Source organism: Haliotis rufescens, unplaced genomic scaffold, assembly GCF_023055435.1.
Source record: "Haliotis rufescens isolate VD_foot unplaced genomic scaffold, xgHalRufe1.0.p SCAF_5, whole genome shotgun sequence".
Lineage (NCBI taxonomy): Eukaryota > Metazoa > Mollusca > Gastropoda > Lepetellida > Haliotidae > Haliotis > Haliotis rufescens.
In genome coordinates this window covers 5,273,200-5,292,884 of record NW_025964223.1, presented here as the reverse complement: position 1 = coordinate 5,292,884, position 19,685 = coordinate 5,273,200, and the positions used below count along the sequence as shown (strand labels likewise).

General features: G+C 39.8%; 1 protein-coding gene across 5 annotated transcripts in view; it reads right to left on the bottom strand.

Moving 5' to 3' along the window:
* The window catches only part of LOC124133591 (arrestin domain-containing protein 2-like), a 148,545-nt gene extending 129,409 nt beyond the window's left edge, over positions 1-19,136 (bottom strand). Inside the window, exon 1 of one of the 5 annotated variants that reach the window (XM_046498035.2) lies at positions 19,022-19,136. The gene's annotated coding sequence lies outside the window, so the exon portion shown is untranslated. Of the gene's footprint in view, positions 1-5,019; positions 5,270-19,021 lie in introns of those variants that run through there. The other 4 variants (XM_046498033.2, XM_046498037.2, XM_046498036.2 and 1 more) reach the window with 4 other exon arrangements.
* Positions 19,137-19,685: the final 549 nt, after the last annotated feature.

The window sequence follows — 19,685 nt, the reverse complement described above, 5'->3', positions numbered from 1 at the left end:
GCTTTTAACGACAGCATCAGTTGATAGAGATTGGGGTCTGTGTCTCCCTAGGTCTAATTTATAGCGATGAAATTCGTGTCAAATCGAAAACATTCATAACCAGCCAGGCAAACATTCTACAGCTGTCGTGAGAGACCTTCACCCGGAGAACAGTGCAATCTAATAGGAACTGCATTTACCATGGTATGTCATTAGGAAACATCTTTAGTAGTGTTCTGCTACACCCATAAAATACATATCCGCAAAATACCATCATGGTTTGTTGACAAATTAATGATTCCGATAAAACTGTTTATTTCCAAGACAGAGTTACCGTTAATCCACAAAACATAGTAAACTCGTAGTTGAAGTCAGTTGGGTTCAATATAAGTTAGTTCTTTTAAAAAAGTTAAATTATTCTGTAAAAAATTGTGAAACGTATAGTCTTCTCCTGCTTACAGCGTAACCTGGTTATTCCAGAAAACCGCATTCCGGGCTGTTCTGGTATAAACAGCTACACATACAAAAATGCCGTTGCTCGGGAACAATTATTAGCTTATCAGGAGATGTCACTGTGATGAATAAAAAGGACAAAACCCTTTCCATAATAATAAAGACTCTCTGACACTCTCTGACACTCTCTGACATTCCATTGTACGAGTCTGACTACATCATGAGCATCTACACATGTGTATAAATGTAAATATATAACGTCAAAGCTAGACAATAACCAGTCTCGATTATCCGCCGAAACAGATTCCTGTGACTTAAAAGGCAAAATAGCGGTGGAAAATGATATGATTATATAACTGAAAATCAGCAATGACTCCTGGTGTTCGCGAAAAGGATAAGCATGTCCTGCCCTACCGGTAGCTCTCGCAACTCACACAATTTGCATTAAAAGTATGTTTGGGGCCTGCCACCACACAGCACCACTCCTACCATGTGACTGTAAACAAACCAGACAATCAGGTGATAGACCAGAAAACCCAGTAACATCACAACGCATTTATTGATTTTGTTGAAACTAGAAACGATATGGTAATTTTGAACTACGTCAGCTGTGCAACAAATGGGATAACACTTTCTTGGTAAAATACAGATTCTCGTATTTTTTGGGTTGAGTCCCGTCCGGGATTCGAACCCACACCGCCAGAGTGAATCATCTAATCTCCAGCACACAAAGTCAGCGATCTAACTCACTCAGCCACGGAGACCTCCACAAACATGAAAGTCCGACAACTGGTAGTCTAGTTCACGTACTTTGTGTACCCCTCTGACAAGTGTGAATTGGCACTTTGTGTGCTGGCGATTAGGTGCCTCACTCTGGCGGTGTGGGTTCGAATCCCGGACGGGACTCAACCCAAAAAAGTACGAGAATCTGTACTTTACTCAGAAAGCGTTATCCCAAATTTAACATTTGTTACATTTGACAACTTTCTAAATGGCATAGTGTGTACATACGTCTGCTGTGTAAAGTAGCGTCTGTATTAATACGGTTTAATTGTTCACTAATATATCCCCTTGAACAATCATGGCAATCTTTGTGGGGGGTATTTTGTCTGGATTTTGTCCGGATTATTTTATTCTGAAAAATATATCAACCTCTACCTCCACAACCATGATGACATCATGTCCCCAACTCCCAAGTACAACACTAGATAAGGTATAGTACTTCCCGCCATGATAAACCTATCATGACGTGTTGTTCGCGGGTTTGACCGACAAATCATCCGCCGTCTAGACAGGATTAGACTAAGTCTACTGTAAACAATGAAGCTTTGATGTGATATAAACTGCAGGACAAATTCCCCTTAAAGAGTCTATTCTGTTGATACAACAACGATGGGTGGGAATTGAGTTAAGTGAAGAAAGTTATGGTATATGGGATCGTTAATGGCACTAGAACTGCGTGCAGCTGTTGATGTATTCGATGTATTCGGCATGCCTCTTGTGTTTGTAAACCTAATCATGCGCATTTCACTATAACTTGTGAAATAATCACTGATCTCGTATATGGCTGAAATATTGCCGATGTGACGTAAAACATAAACTCACTCACTCACTCACTGATCTCGTGTGGATCTCGTGTGGAAACCTATGATCGTGGGTTCGAATCACGGGTCACCCGATATGTTTTTAGGTCTGTCTGCACCTCCCTTCCTCCCTCCCTCCCTCCCGCATTCACTCACTCACTCGTCCCACTCACTCACTCACTCGCCCCGCTCACTCACTCACTCGCCTCACTCACTGTTTTGATACCCTGGCTGGCGCTCGGCATTAAGGGGCTAAAACAAGGACTGGTCGGCTCGGAGTCAGTATACTGTGTCTGAGTGGGGTATTCATGTTAAACTACGGCATGGTATCTAAGTGGGCTAGCACTACATAATCGGCATTGATCCGGACTAGTACAAGCAGCAACACCCACACATACACCCACCCACCCACCCACACCCCATCTTATCTTTTCCAATAATAATATTCAATATTTGAGAAGCTACTTCATGAAAATAGCAATTGACATTCAACAAATAATACAAGCCTCAACGGAGACATCACTGCATGTGAGTATAGCCTATCGCCGCTTTAACGAGTACGGTGGCCCATAAGGGACATGGAGTCTGTGTTTCCATATTTTGATATTTCACTTACTGTTATCGTAACCTTTTGCAAATTAACACGATTTGTCATACAAATATGTGATAAATCATGTATAAAGTAGATATTGAATTGCTGAAAAGTGAAGCGAAAATGTCAAAAGAAAAAAGCGAAAATGTCAAAAACTAAAATGAAAATACATAAAAGTTTTTCCACCGCGGTGATAATATTTCCGAATACTTTTCCACGCGGTGGAAATATTATCACCGCGGTGGAAATACTTTTCTGTATTTTCATTTTAGTTTTTGACATTTTCGCTTCACATTTCAGCGATTCAGTAGCTACTTGAAAGTACATTTTCCATGTTTTCGGTTGTTTTTAAACATGATGTATCACATATTTGTATGACAAATTGTGTTAATTTGCAAAAGGTTACGATAAAAGTAAGTGAAATATCAAAATATTGAAAAACAGACTCCATGTCCCTTATGGGCTACCGTAAACGAGGCCTCATCGCCGCTGTAACGTATAAAATGTGGCAGGTAGACCTCACTGATGGAAACCTGAATCATTGGTTTGGTGCAGTTGAGCCAAGGTGCATAATCAGCGCGAATCCGGCGAAACAAATTCCTGTTGGCGCAACAGGCAAAATAGCGGTAAAACATGATATGAAGTTTGTTTGTTTGTTTGTTAATTAATGCCGCACTCAGCAATATTCCAGCTATATGACGGCGGTCTGTAAATAATCGAGTCTGGAGCAGACAATCCAGTGATGAATATCATGAGCATCGATCCACGCAATTGGGATTGATGACATGTATCAACCAAGTCAGCGAGCCTGACCACCCGATCCCGTTAGTCGCCTTTTACGACAAGCATAGTCGCCTTTTACGGTAAGCATGGGTTGCTGAAGACCTATTCTACCCCAGATCTTCACGGGTCTGACATCTTGTGATAAGGATGCAGATTTATCTCAGGACCAGACAACAACAAAAGTATCTGAACAAACAAAATCGGAAATAACTGTCACAAATTTCAGTGAACATAAAGGGCTCAAAGACAATCAGTAATGACCCCGGGGGTTTGCGAGGAGGGTAAGCGTTCACTGCTCTACCGGTAGCACTCGCCACCCACACAATAAAAAATGTCAGTCAGTGTGTTAATATGACATACCAGGTTAGCTGGATGTCGTTTTAGTGATTATGAGGGTCAAAATTAAAATTACACTCACATCTAAATTGTTCATTTCCGTTTTATATTGTTATGGGGATAGAAAATACCAGACTTTTCACTTTGGTACACAACACTAAAAGACCTAGGCAAAATCTGAATTTGATTAAATCTACGCTTTGATTTTCAGTGGAAAATAGAGACGTTTCGTGGTGGGTAACTCCAATTTGAAATGATTTTTTTAAAATGAATGTATTGCCTTATATCATATTGTTCTGCAAGCATTAACATCTATTTACACAAGCAAAGAATTCCAACCACCCATATTTGCAATTACTCGTGAATAATTTAGCGTGAACTATACCACACTGAGTTGCACAGTGGTTGGTGAAGTTGCTTGTTTACAAGAGTGAGTGAGTGAGTTGGGTTTAACGCCGCCTTTAACAGTATTCCAGTATGACACGGCATGTCAGCTTAATGTTTGAGGAAGGCCCGAAGTGATGCAGGTCTCAGACGTTTACCACTTCGGTGAAACCCACGAGCACGGGTATGGTGCTGACAAACCTAGTAACATTATCGGGGCGAACCGGGATTCGAACCCACAATCAGGTTTCTGGCGTGCCACAGGCACGCAAATCTGCACATCGAATCGCAAATTTGACGACTCCGCCACTCGTGCCCCCTGTTTACAAGAGAGCATGATTCAGCTAAGGTGTCGCTGTGACAGAGCAATATAATTGTTAACAAAAGAGGATGATTTGGTTCTAGAGATTTACAGTGAGTGAGTGAGTTCCTTTGTTTGGAAGCAAACATTTACATTGAAAGAACAACCAGTGTTTACACCAGAGCATGTTTCGAGTCCCAAATACCCTAGTTTAGAATAACGAATCAACTCCAATACGACTCTATGACAAGACCTGAGAGAGCAGCTATATATGTTGACATGAAGCGAGAGCGCCCTTCATAAGCTCACCTTCAAATATATATTAACGTTTTATATGCAAATAATATATGCAAAAAGCATGACCTGAACCGCCTATATTTAAATAACAAGAACTATTTTCGTAAGACCATAGTCCGTTAGGGAGCTACGTTGAAATTACATGGTTTGTGACAACCGGAGTCTTTCCGGCTTCAGCCCTTCATTGACGCAAACCACGCTCTGATGTGGCACACGGAGACTGAATTAGACAACTAGGGGGAAGATCGATACCACTCCTTTAAACATACACAGAATGTAGTACCTCCTTCCCCACTTCCTCTCACACTCACCCGCAACCACGTTCTTCCTCTCTCTCCACGTTCTCTAATCCCCGTTTAACACCAATCACCACTAGGACCCCGTCGACTATGGCGGATCGATCCAATCAACTTTGCATGGTCTACACTGAGGGCTTTATGATGTCATGCGAAACGCAATCTCCCAAGATCCAGATATCTTTCCGTTGGTATGTTCATGTTTTGTCCTGTTTACGAAATTGAAACATTTTTTCCGTGACTTCATCTGTGAAATAATTGCCACATTTTATGTGTCATTCTGATCGTTATGAGCCGTGTACCCATTCACGATGGATGAGTTCAAGCTCATTGTTGATGTCGGGGAATCATTAGAGCGTGCGTTGCAATCACATTGTTATTGATATTCTGCAGTATCACATGGCTTATGAAAGGGACTTCAACATAAATACTTTAAAATGACACACTAGGTTATTTTATAGCCTATGCCTGATCTAACAGTGTAAATTTAGCTGATGCATTTAATTTGGATGGCTTCGCCAGTAGCGAACGGGCGAACGATCAGTCAGGATCAAATGTGACTATATTATATGGTGTTCATTTGAGCTTGTCGATGACACTGCATTGCAAACAGATGGTTTTTGAAATAAGTATTTGACTACAGTTCAACCGCCTTATGATACCGCCGCTTGTAATTTCAAATCCATTTAGTGACGCAAAAACTGCTGGTACTCCACTCGTTGAAATGATTATACAGAATTCAATATACACTCTGACGTAAAAAGTCATGTGATCACATACAAATATTGACGACCGTACATTAATAACAATTATGATGATATGTACTACACGACCTTGCATACTGACAATCGTCTATGCAAGCAAAAAAACATTTTGTAAGCCTGATTCTGGGTTTTTTAGTATGTGAAACATGAAATTTTATTTCCCTTTCAGAGCGTCGACAGCGTTCATTTTCATACAAATGTAAATCTTCAAAGTTAGAGCGAGGATATTTTATTTATGAATATCTGAACAATCCAACTATGAGATCCATGAACATGGTAGCAGTTTTGCCTTTAAGAGAGAGAAAGAGAGAGAAAGTGAGAGAGAGAAAGAAAGAAAGAGAGTTACAGTATGTTATGTATGTATCACATTTTGCATTTACATAAAATAATACATTATGTAAGAAATAACGTTTGATCTACACCCATATGTAGTGATAAAAAGTATAATTTTGCCCTGAACTATTATAGTTAATAAAAGCGACAAAACCATTTTCATATCAATAAGAAATCATTGTAAAAAAACAAAGTACGAATCCGACTATATTATAGCATATATTTATGAACTATTATCACGCTTGCTTCCGAGTGCGTTGAGGTAATTTGTCACCGTCGTGACGTCAGGCGATTATGACGTAACTCAAAAAGTGTACTTTATCGCAGGAGCTAAGCATCTTAGAATTGAACATAAGGCTGTAAATGCAAAACCCTTCATTGTTAGGTTTATGAGACACAAAATCACTTAAAATACCACATCGGGATAAAATTGATAAAAAATATCGTTAGGTATACACACCAGATACGACATAAATACATAGTATTGTTCTAAATGATGCGCATGTAATATACTTTTTTATATATCGAGTGAAGCAAGCATATCCAACACCACGTAGAACGGGTTATGTCACCACGTTTAACAACATACCCTGTCCTCTGTTACAGTCAACTGTAAGCTACAAAGGTACTATACTCATTCGTGACCAACTCGTGTTATTCCGGGACAAGCCGCGACTTGTGTCATTTATGCGACTGGGTTATGTCTAAGTGCAAACGGGCATAGCTAAACGAATTGTCAACTCGTTGCGTAATGATTCACGCATATTTCCCCCATATGTCGTATATATTCCAGATGCTATTGAAAACACACAGGAACTTCCAGTATTATATGGTATGATTGAACACATTTAACTGTCTCTTGGGTATAATTCTAAATGCAAGATATATGTAAAATCAAAATTTATTCCTGAGGGATTCTTTGACCGAAGTACTGGAAGTCATACGCGCATTCTGATTGGTTTGTCGTATTTTTTCGCTCATAACATTCATTGATAGGGGGACGAGTCTTGTTGCAGGTTACGGAGCGGCGAGTCTTGCCGAATGGTACATTACAAAGCCCATTAATGGCAATGGACACGTTTAGTACCCCATAACGTAGTACTGGTGTGGTGTTAAAGTCTACATCTAACACAAACATAGAACTACCGCAGCATGCCACGTTACAGGAGGCTCCATGACAGTTATGTGCCATTTCAGTTGAATGCATTTATTTCAGCGTATGGTAAATGGCAGTGAAGCCGATTCATAACAAGACCAATATTTGTGTATCCCAGATTTGACAAGAGCCTGTGTTTCTTTAACGCTTCCGTCTCTGTTTCCCGATATCCGAACTGACATCACTTACTCCACTCAACCCTGAGGTAACAATGTGAGCATGTAGCCGACCTGGCCTACTGGTGTCGTGTTCAGCCAATCAGATTTCGTACAATACTCAGGCCAGGCAAACTTTACTTACAATACTTAGGCCAGCCTATTTTACTTACAATACTTTGGAAGGTTTATTTTGCTTACAGTACTTAGGCCAGCCTGTTTTACTTACACTACTCAGGCCAGCCTATGTTACTTACAATATTTAGGCCAGCCTGTTTTACTTACAATACTTAGGAAGGTCTATTTTACCTACAGTACTCAGGCCAGCTTATTTTATTTACATTACTTTGGCCAGCCTATGTTACTTACAGTACTTAGGCCAGACGTTTTTACTTACAATACTTAGGCCAGCCTATTTTACTTACAATACTTTGGCCAGCCTATGTTACTTACAGTACTTAGGCCAGCCTATTTTACTTACAATACTTAGCCAGCCTATTTTACTTACAATACTTTGGCCAGCCTATGTTACTTACAGTACTTAGGCCAGCCTATTTTACTTACAATACTTAGCCAGCCTATTTTACTTACAATAGCAAGGCCAGCCTATTTTACTTATAATACTTTGGAAGGTCTATTTTACTTACATTACTTTGGAAGGTCTATTTTGCTTACAATAGTAAGGCCAGCCGTTTTGACTTACAAAACTTAGCCAGCCCATTTTACTTACGATACTTTGGCCAGCCTATTTTAGTTACAATACTTAGGCCAGCCTGTTTTACTTACATTACTTAGGCCAGCCTATTTTTCTTACATTACTTCGGAAGGTATATTTTACTTACATTACTTATAATTAGGCAAGCCTATTTTACTTACATTACTTAGGCCGGCGTATTTTACTTACAATACTTAGGCCAGCCTGTTTTACTTACAATACTTAGGTAGGTCTATTTTACTCACAGTACTTAGGCCAGCTTATTTTACTAACATTAATTAGTCAAGCCTATTGTACTTACAATACGTTGGCCAGCCTATTTCACTTACAATACTTAGGCCAGCCTGTTTTACTTATAAATACTTAGCCAGCCGTTTTTACTTACAATACTTAGGCCAGCCTATGTTACTTACAATACTTAGGCCAGCCTATTTCACTTACAATAACCAGGGCATTTTCTCCTTAACACATTTTTCTAGAAACAAAATAAATTGTTTTTGCTTATTAAAAAGTTGTTTGATTAAGTTGTAATATGTGAAGTTATAACGTGCTCTTATTAAGCTTGTCTGTCTTGCTGTTTTTACCTCTTTTTTGTATAACGTTTTTGCGGTGAACAAATAAGCTCCCATTCGGTAGAGTAAGAAAATACTACTTTCCACATTATTTGTCTTTCACTTTTTTTTATGGACACCTAAAAATGGTGTCCAGAAAAAAAGATAAAGACGGTATGCAAGTAAACTACCCGATAAAAGAAAGTATATGTAGAGTAGAGATGATCGAAAAAATTCCTCAAAACACAAGATTCTGTTTTCAAGGCTAATGAGTGAGTGAGTGAGTATGGTTTAACGCCGCTTTTAGCAATATTCCAGCAATATCACGGCGGGGGACACCACAAATGGGCTTCACACATTGTACCCATGTCGGGAATCGAACCCGGGTCTTCGGCGTGACGAGCGAACGCTTTAACCACTAGGCTACCCGACCGCCCCTTCAAGGCTAATGGAATCTGGAGGGTGGTTGTAGAGGATCCTTCAGTCACATCCTGAATGAAATGATGATCACAACTTGAACAATGGTGGGGGGGGGGGGGGGGGGGGGGGGGGGGAATTTCCAGTTTTCAACGACATCTGAAGTGTCAGGCGCATTACACGTTCTTTCACGACACAGTTGTCCTTCTCAATAACGTGTATGATCTCCACGTGTCTCGATACACGCTGTGATGTTTACTTGAATCCTTTGCCGCTCTATTCTCAGGGCCTGTGCCACCTCTTGTCTACTGACAGGTGGTGATGGCGACTCTTTATCTGTCCGTCAAGGTGGTTCAATAGATGCTCTATCAGATTCATATCAGATGAAAGGGCAGGCCATGGCAAAACACGAACGTTGGGCTGGATGAGGAAATTCTGAGTCAGTCATGCAATATGGAGCCTGGCATTATCATGTTGAAACACTGTACCCTGTTGTTGGTTTTGTAAGTGAGGAAGTATAACTGGCTGCGATACTTGGTCTCTGTAATGCACAACATTCAGGTTCCCCGTCACAATAGCGACCATGCTTGTCGTAAGAGGCGACTAACGGGATCGGGTGGTCAGGCTCGCTGACTTGGTTGATACATGTCATCGATCCCAATTGCGTGGATCGATGCTCATAATATAAATCACTGGATTGTCTGGTCCAGACTCGATTATTTACAGACCGCCGTCATATAGCTGGAATATTGCTGAGTGCGGCGTTAAACATCAAACCAACCAACCAACGGTCACAATAACCAAATCAGTCTTCAGATGTCCACAAAATCCCGTCCCAAATCATAACGCATCATTCACCGAATGGATGAACCTCTTTGTGAAAAAAAACTCGTCTGCCGCCGTTATTTCAAAAGCAGCTGTAACGTCTGTCCATGGAAAACAGAGCTCGACGCAAATTTCTCGCTTGCCAGCGACGAACTTCCCTCGCCGATCGTAGTGTCAAGAGCCGACGTTGTTCGGCCAAGAACATTCCTCGGAAGAGACGATTCGTCCAGCACGTAGTCTACGCAGTGCTGTATGTTGACGTATGCGATGTCCCAACGCTGTAGCCGCCGTCAAGGTCGCCGTAACGAGTCTGTTTCGTAAGTGACTGGTCCGTGTCTGGCGGTCTAACCGCAGTGTTGTGACCGAGGGTCGTCCTGTCTTCAAAGTGTCCTGTCGCCTTACTGTCTGCATCGTTGCATAAGCCTGTCCATGACGTACACTTAAAACTTTCAATTTGGACCTCCATCTCCTCCATACCGACGGATCGAAATCTCCCTGTTCCTGTGTCAGTCGTGGCATTTCTTTCATGTGCATTTATCAAGTGTATTCCTAAGCTATCAGATCATGGCATTTATACATTATTTCTGCAAGTGCATTCCATGCTTTAGGATGAAAACACGTGCTTAGCATTTTTGCGTGCTGGCGCGGCACCATCATAGGTGACGCGTTCGGGGATGTGATTTCTTTTGCCTGTTTCTATGCAATCACTTTCAGAAAACTCTCCTTCCATTAATGACCAAATTTGTGGAGAAAAATGAACATTATGAACAAATACCTTCTTTCGCCGGGTTCATTTGAATGTGAAAGATGCCCTGAAACATTCATACATGCATTTATGACATTGCACATGACATTGTAAGTGGCATTGTAGACGAAATTGTAAGTGACATTATTGATGACATAATTGATGACATAATTGATGACATAATTGAGGACATTGTAGATGACATTCTTAATGGAATAATTGATTACATTGTTGAGTCATTGTAGATGATATCATTGATGACATTATTGATGCCATTGTAGATGACATTATTGATGACGTTATTGATGCCATAATTGATGCCATTGTAGATGACACTGGTGAAATTGTTGTTGTCAGTGTAGGACAGTCGTGATAGTATTGTAGATAATAATGCATATATATGTATGCATATATTGGAGAGTGCTATGTTCCGTAAGATGTAAATAATATTGATATATTCACATCATAGGGAATCCCAGTTCGGTGAGAGTGAGACGTGAAACTTGTCCCTATTTTACTTGGTTGGACAATCTACATTATTTGACGTACTTAGTCATTTTGAACTAACGTTCCCCGTTGTCAGGCTAAAATGGCCCCTGTACCCAATGCTGGTAATAAGAGCCGAACAATTACGTTCGGGAGGTATGACATGACCTCGTGTGTCCCGACGCCGTGGATCGTTGCTCATAGTATCAACCACTGGTTTACCTGGCCAGATTCGATTATTTACAGGCCACCGTTAATATTGGAATCTTACTGACTTCCTTTTAACAACACTCCCTCGCTCACCGGGGACTACAGTGAAAACGTCTAAATAGATTGAATTGAGACCATGAGTTACGGTTGAAACTGTTTGATCTGTGTTATTAATCTCCTGATCATGTCCATTAGCTCAAAGGCCTTAGTCATGTCAAGATGACTGCATTTCATCTCTGAAAAGATATTTCACAATGCAATATTAAAAATCTTAAATTATTTTCAAATATTTCCTTAAATCGTTCAGAAATGACATTCAGGCGACGTAATTTGTTAAGTGTTTCATCTAATTCTGCTAAAACAGCACCTTAATGACGCTAATCAAACATATTGGAGCGGAAAATATCTCAAGGCCACTCACCCAGTCTGTTTGAACACTCTTCAAAAGAAGGATCTTTTAGATGAATATTTCCTTTATACTTTCATAGAAATACACACCTAAATTTCGATCAACGCTAAAGGAGGAGATTGAGCGAGGAGATTGAGTGATTCTGTATTTAACTTCACTCAAGTTAATTTTGAAACGTTTTATTCAATTTCAGCGATGCCTTCGGCAACCCGACAGCAATTCACACGAAGGGCCCGTCACGACGAACATAAGGAGTTAGGTAAGTCCCCGTTACTGTATCAACGCTTCTAACAGTGTCGGTAAATAAACACGACACTTTGTGAAAAAGTCATGAATAAACATTATTTATTGTCTTAATTCCAACATAAACACGACAGAGTTACTCTGCAACAGCATAAAACATGCGTTGTCGTCTTTGTGAACGTGATGTTATACGCCTCGTGTGGCGTTAAGAATAGCAAAGACGCATGCACTGCTGTATTTTTGTTTAACTTAACAAAGAAGTGGTTTATTCCCGATAGAGACTATAGAATGCTGTTAGACTGGTATCCTTGAGCTATTCTATCCTAGGGTTTATGTCTGCGAATATGTGTATACTGTATACATAAGTGTATACGTGCACAGTATTATCAGGGAAAGGCTATTATTGTGTTCTTGTGTTAACGAGGAATCTATGTAAGCCGTGACAGACACATTGGATGAAAAATGCCCCCAAGGGGTCGTTGCACGTTGTCATTATTTTGCAAATAATAGAGACAGTATACGTCAGTATCGTCACTTCTTATAATCGATTTGCACTTTCTGAACATTCTTGCTCTTGTACGTCGATAAGGACAGAGTATATGTAACGTCTGCACATTTACTGACACTAGTTATATAACCGAGGCCAAAGATGCCAAAAGGCGGATACCTCTTTCTTTGCTTGATTGAGCAGGCATCATCACGCTGCATCACGAAGGTCATCTTGATATCAATTGAAAGCATACAGGGTGGTAGACGTTTACCATTTAGATGAAACCGGTGCGGCGCCGGGATTCGAACCAACGTTCTGCGGATTCAAGGAACGCAACGCATTAGACCACAGGGACACCTTGCTACTTTGGAGATCTCTTTTAATTAAAGGCGGATTCGATGCCGTTAGCAATTTTTTATAATTTTTTTTTTTTTTGGGGGGGGGAGTGAAAATTGACAAAGAAACAGCCGCGCTCCTTATTCCTGCACATTAACGACACACATTATTTGTAATGATTTAAAGGCGGCCTATCTATTCTTTTGTAACCATTCACTTTGATAATAGCATTCAGTCAGACTTTGTCATAAAAGAACGCTTACTGATAACGTATTCATAAACCGTCTAATGGGATATACCATTACGCTTTTGACAAAGGCGGAATGATTTTCCCTTTTAGGTGGTCAAAAGATCAAACTGGATAGCCCTTTCCTGTTTTCAAAACTAGAACAAACAATATTAATGGCCCCAAGAGCTATCATCTTCATGCTTTAAACTCAAATAAGCGATACAGTTTACTCTATAATCACAAGAAATATCACAAACAAACGCTTGCCGTGGAAGTGCATCTGTCAGACCAAAGATCAGGATTCGAACCCTCTAACAAGTCATCGGATCCTGGCACGTCTAAATGACGCAATTATGCACAACTCATTTTTGAAACTAGCTGACCACTACTGAAATGTTCATGTTACTTATATTACATGCTAGTAATTGATCATGGGTTCGAATCCCAGATTTCTCCCCATCATGATCCATGGGTTGCAGAAAACATATTCACTGGTTTCCAGAAATTGGTGGCATCTACGACTCAAGCATCCTTCAGATTCCCTTCCCCATATAGCTGTCACCTTCAGTGCGTTAAACCTCACCCGCGCACCGTGCAGATCTTGCAAATGTGTCATATTATACCAATAATTATGGCACAGCGTTGTTTAGGATATGTGGTAATGATGAATCAACCATAATATCAGTCTGGCACAATTCACACGAGCGTGCCATGGCACACAGCCAGACACAACATCACAGAAACAATAGAGTTCTGTATCCCACGTGCACCATCACCATGCTGTCGAGGTGCTTGTATCGGGATACGTCAAGGGGTATAATAGCGTCAATTAGTCCCAAGGATTTATCGTAACGCCGCTGTTTGCTGCCTGATAAGCAAAGGTCTACACATGTCTTCTTATCTGATATGGCCTCGTAGACAAAGGGGAACCATCAAGGGACACATGTGTGAGTGGGTGAGTTATTTGCTGTCACGATATGTACACGCAGCATTGTAGAAAATAAGATTTAATATTTTTACTGGTGATCAATAAAGTGGTAAATTCGCGCCGTAGACTCAGCCCGGTGTTGACTGAGATCCGGATTAACCAGAGTCCGGTTTTGATAGAATTCGCTGCATGTTTTTTTTTATCCACGAAACGTCTTGAACTTCCAAATGTAAATAAAATACCTCACATACTGATTACAACAGTAATGCATTGTTTGATAGTAATGAACAGTAATGAATAGATTACAACAGTAATACATTGTTTGATAGTAATGCATTGATTACAACAGTAATGCATTGTTTGATAGTAATGAACAGCAATGAATAGATTACAACAGTAATGCATTGTTTGATAGTAATGAACAGCAATGGATTGATTACAACAGTAATGCATTGTTTGATAGTAATGAACAGTAATGGATTGATTACAACAGTAATTCATTGTTTGATAGTAATGAACTGTAATGGATTGATTACAACAGTAATGCATTGTTTGATAGTAATGAACAGTAATGGATTGATTACATCAGTAATGCATTGTTTGATAGTAATGAACAGTAATGGATTGATTACAACAGTAATGCATTGTTTGATAGTAATGAACAGTAATGGATTGATTACAACAGTAATGCATTGTTTGATAGTAATGAACAGTAATGGATTGATTACAACAGTAATTCATTGTTTGATAGTAATGAACAGTAATGGATTGATTACAACAGTAATGCATTGTTTGATAGTAATGAACAGTAATGGATTGATTACAACAGTAATGCATTGTTTGATAGTAATGAACAGTAATGGATTGATTACATCAGTAATGCATTGTTTGATAGTAATGCATTGATTACAACAGTAATGCATTGTTTGATAGTAATGAACAGTAATGAATTGATTACAAAAGTAATGCATTCTTTGATAGTAATGAACAGTAATGACATAATTACAACAGTAATGCTTAAAATGTGTTAATAATGCGTGGATATGACTTTACTGTTTATAAAGACATGCTATATAAATGCTTTGACAGTATCAGATGACAAGTATCAGGGGACAATCAGAAACGTAAAGCTATGGAATACTGTAAGGGACATTCTCGCGATCTCGCATTCTCGTGTTTTTGGCATATTTAGCTCTTTTGCAAAGGTCGAGATCGCGAGAATTCGAGATCGCGAGAATGTCCCTTACAGTATTAATAGTTTTGAGAAATAGTAAAGTGAAGTTAGCAATACAATACAGGTGTGACAATGGACTTTCTTCGAAATATATGTTGAAATGTGAAAATGGTAATTAAAGCAATAACATTTTAATTGCGTTTACTTTGAAAGAAGTCTTTCATCAGTTTTTGAGACAAGGGTAGTGAGGTTCGAATTATAATACAACTGTGACCATAGACCTTCTTCGAAAAATATATAAAATTTGATATATTTTGTGGCTGCAATAACATTTTGTCGTCGTATCTGCAGAAAACATTGGCAGAATGTCGTGAATATGTTTGAAATAAATGTGTGTCATTGGCCAGGTACGATAGTTCAGTGTCTATTCATTTGCTATGCTAAAGTTACTTTATATGTTAATAGTAATTACATATGTACGTGCAGTATCTAATAAATATAAAACATCCACGCCAGACAATAATAAATCTCGGTTATCTATGGAAACAGATTCCATTGGGCGTAAAAGGCCAAATAGTGATGTAAATTAAAAACATGCAACACAATGGAAATTATATGAATAGATGAAAATCAGTGATGACGCCAGGTGTTTGTGAAAAGGGTAAACATATCCTGCCCTACCGGTAGCACCGCCCCTCACACAATGTGCATACAGAGGTATGTGTTTGTTTGTTGTCTGACGCCACTAGACAGTTCTGCCATGCGACGGCGGACTGTAAACAAACCAGACAATCAAGTGATGGACCAGAAAATGGGTTGCAGACACCATGTTCGCTGGTTTCTGAGCATTTGCTGAAACTAAAGACGCTATGATAATTTGGACTTACGTCTACTGTGTACAATTGAGTGAGTATGGTTTTACGCCGCTTTTAGTAACATTCCAGCAATTTATCATCCCAAACTGGCTTCCACAGGAGATATCTCTTGGATGAGATCAAGCGATATCTACACTGGTAGATATCGCTGCAATGAAATTACATCACAATGCTTTGCAGACCATTGTGACGTCACTGGTTACCAGGACGTCACAATCAAATGACATCACTAATGGCTCTGCTACTGAAGCTGTTAGCAGTATTTTTTACACTGAAGACACTGCTAATTACTGTCTACAAATTGAAAAGGTTGGAAGAATGATGTTGGATGAAAAATAAAATCTCACCCCCGTGTCTTTTGATATCAAATATATCAACACTCGTTGATAAAAGTGGCAAAAATTCTCGGCAAGCCTCGTAATTTTTCCACATTTATCAACTCGTGTTGATATATTTGATATCAAAAGACACTCGGGTGAGATTCTCTATATCACGACGGGGGACACCAGAAATGGGCTTCACACATTGTACCCATGTCGGGAATCGAACCCGGGTCTTCGGCGTGACGAGCGAACGCTTTAACCACTAGGTTACCCGACCGCCCCCCTGTGTACAAGAAAGCGGTTAAAATATATGTTATTTTTTCAATACAGTGGTTGGCATATTTAACGTCTCGGCTCAAACATTTCGTTTTTAGTTGAACACAAAACAATGTATCAGTGAATACATATCGTCTCAACACTGAATACCTACCTGTCTTAAGAGTAAACAAGCAATGGCAGGTAGATAAAACATAAAGGCAGCCTACATCCCACTGACCAACGTAAACAATAAAATTCCCAAACAGTGAACATGCTACATCTGTTCTCCGACACAGAAGCCCTTGACATTTTGGGAGACAGCCACACGCGTGTTATGACGCGGGCTTTACAAAGTGCAAGGTCATCTCCAAACACAACGCTCAACATACAGTGCACCTTCACTGAATACCTTCACAAACATTTAACACATTATACAGACTGCAAGATTGAACGTCTTCCTATCAAAATATCCACATGAGTTTCTCTCGTCACTTCCAATGTTTAAGGGCTGGAATTCATATATAAATATTAGTTCGTCGTTGTGCACACCACCGAAATATAGGAACGATTCCCAAAGGCCAATCCCTTAATGGAGTAGGTTTAAGACTCTGGCAAAGATATTAAGTGTATGTACTTTGAAACTTTGTTGAATACTTCCTCTAAGCGTTGTCTGGCTAGTACCCTGTGGGCGGCACAGTAATCATCCAAGCACCTTGACTATTGACAAAGTGAACATTAAAGACATCGCCCGCGCTCTATAACAGATGCTTGAACCAGGCGTAAATATTATGATGACCACATTGACCCAACTGTGCAGGTAGTAAATGAGATGATATATATTTGATGCTGATGCATTATTCTGTACTCAACCATGTTTAGCTGACGGGGAGGAATTTTTAGGCAAAATATGTAAATATAACACGCCAACGCCAGAGATACATCAGTCTCGATTATCTGCCGAAACAGATTCCATTGATCATAAAAGGCAACATAGTGATGAAAATTAAAAACACGTAACAGCAATAAGAATTAATTATTGCCTTTATAAAACCACGGACGTAGTTTCTGTAATGCTGCTGCAAAAGTCTGCCAATTGCCAAAATGGTTAAATGTTCCAAGATGATAAACTTAGTGCCGTTTCGTCCCTCAATGTAAAGTTTATTGGTGACAAGTTAAACCCCAGTCTTAAGAGCTAGTAATGATTTTCCAGACCTTAATGCACGCTCCTCCGCATGGCATAAAACATACTTTAAGAAACTGATGATATTTAAAAACTCAAAATGTATTCAGTGATATTTTCTCAATAAAATTTAAAATTCTGCATTTACAAGCAACGTTGTTGATATAGACATAATATTTACTGAAACCAGACACAATTAGGATCATACCGAGGAGAAGAAACGAACCCACAGATTAGTAATGGTGGGTATATGAGTTGCATAGATCACGTGTAATCTGCCTGGGGGGGTTGACATATGCGGAGATAGAACGTGCGTGGATTGCATCCTCCTCCGCAGATGACAAACAAAGCAGTGATGGATATGAACTGTTAGAATAGTGTTCTCAGCATCTTCATCGTCTGGTATTCATATTCATTATGGTGTTGTCACAGCACTGCCCTGTTATGTATTACTCCATATACAAGCGATTTAGTGTTTGGCAGCAAAACGTTAAGGCTGTGGGTACGTGTGTGTAAGCATGTGTGTTTGTTTGTTTGTTTGTTGTTTAACGCCGCGATCAGGAATATTCCAGCTATATGACGGCGGTCTGTAAATAATCGAGTCTGGTTCAGACAATCCAGTGACTGACATCATAAGCATCGATCTACGCAATTGGGATACGGTTACATGCATCAACCAAGTTGCTGAAGACCTATTCTAACCCTGATTGTATGTGTGTGATGGTGTGCGATTGTGTTGTGTGTTATTTTGTATGTGCATGTGCGAGTATGTTTGCGTGAGTGTATTCGAGTGTGCATGTGCGTGCGCGCGCGCGCGAGGGTGTGTGTGTGTTTGTGTGTGTGTCCGTGCGTGCGTGCGTGCGTGCGTGTGTGTGTGTGTGTGTGTGTGTGTGTGTGTGTGTGTGTGTGTGTGTGTGTGTGTGTGTGTGTGTGTGTGTGAATCAAGAATCTTAACATAAATTCTGCAGGCGAAAGCAAAATGACATCTGAACAAAGTTCTGAACACATAACGCCAAATTGAAACAAACTTGTTTTCGGATTACGATACCGAGTTGGCAAGAAAAGTTTCGTTGAAATAGCGTGAATTAAAACCAAGTGGAACAGGTCCTAACGAACAAAAGATCGATAGCTCTTGCAACAGAAAACCCCCTTTTACCTATGAACAATATGCTAAGCTTATTTCTATAAGCGTTCAACCCCAGACGTATGACTTACCTTTGCCCGACACCCACTGCTTGTCCAGACTGACCGTTAATGGTACGATAGCCACCATCTCGAAACAGAACAGCCATACATCGCGGGGGTGTTTGGACATAGACCAGTTGTAGGCTCCGAATGCCGTACAATGTGTCTATGCTTACAAAGAATGTGTCTGGCACGTGATCAACATTGCCAGGGGAGGTAATTTTATCAGTTATGTGTTTGTTTTGGACCGATGTGTACAATAATATATCTTTGGCAGACAACAGTGTCGAAGGTATTAGATCAGGTATCTTGTATCTTTCTGAGATATCAATAATGCAGTGCGGTAATTTCTTGGTCTGAAGGAGGTACAACACCTGAATCTATTCTGGTAATGAAGACGTTATCAGTGGTAATGACATGGCAGTAATTGGTAACGTCAAGACGTCATCGTCTTGATGTAGCAGAACATATTGAAAGTTTCAACGAGGTTCAGGAAGAGTCTAGTCCAAACAATCATCATCCTGAAGTCGTCAACAGAAATGTTTCAAAACGAACACCAAGGCAACGACCAGAACAAACAACAAGAAACAAATAACATCTTTGTGTCAGAAGGTGAGCCAACATCATTTTTTCTTAGAATTACGTTTTACCGATAACGCGAATAACATCTGTTAACAAGATACGGCAAACTGCT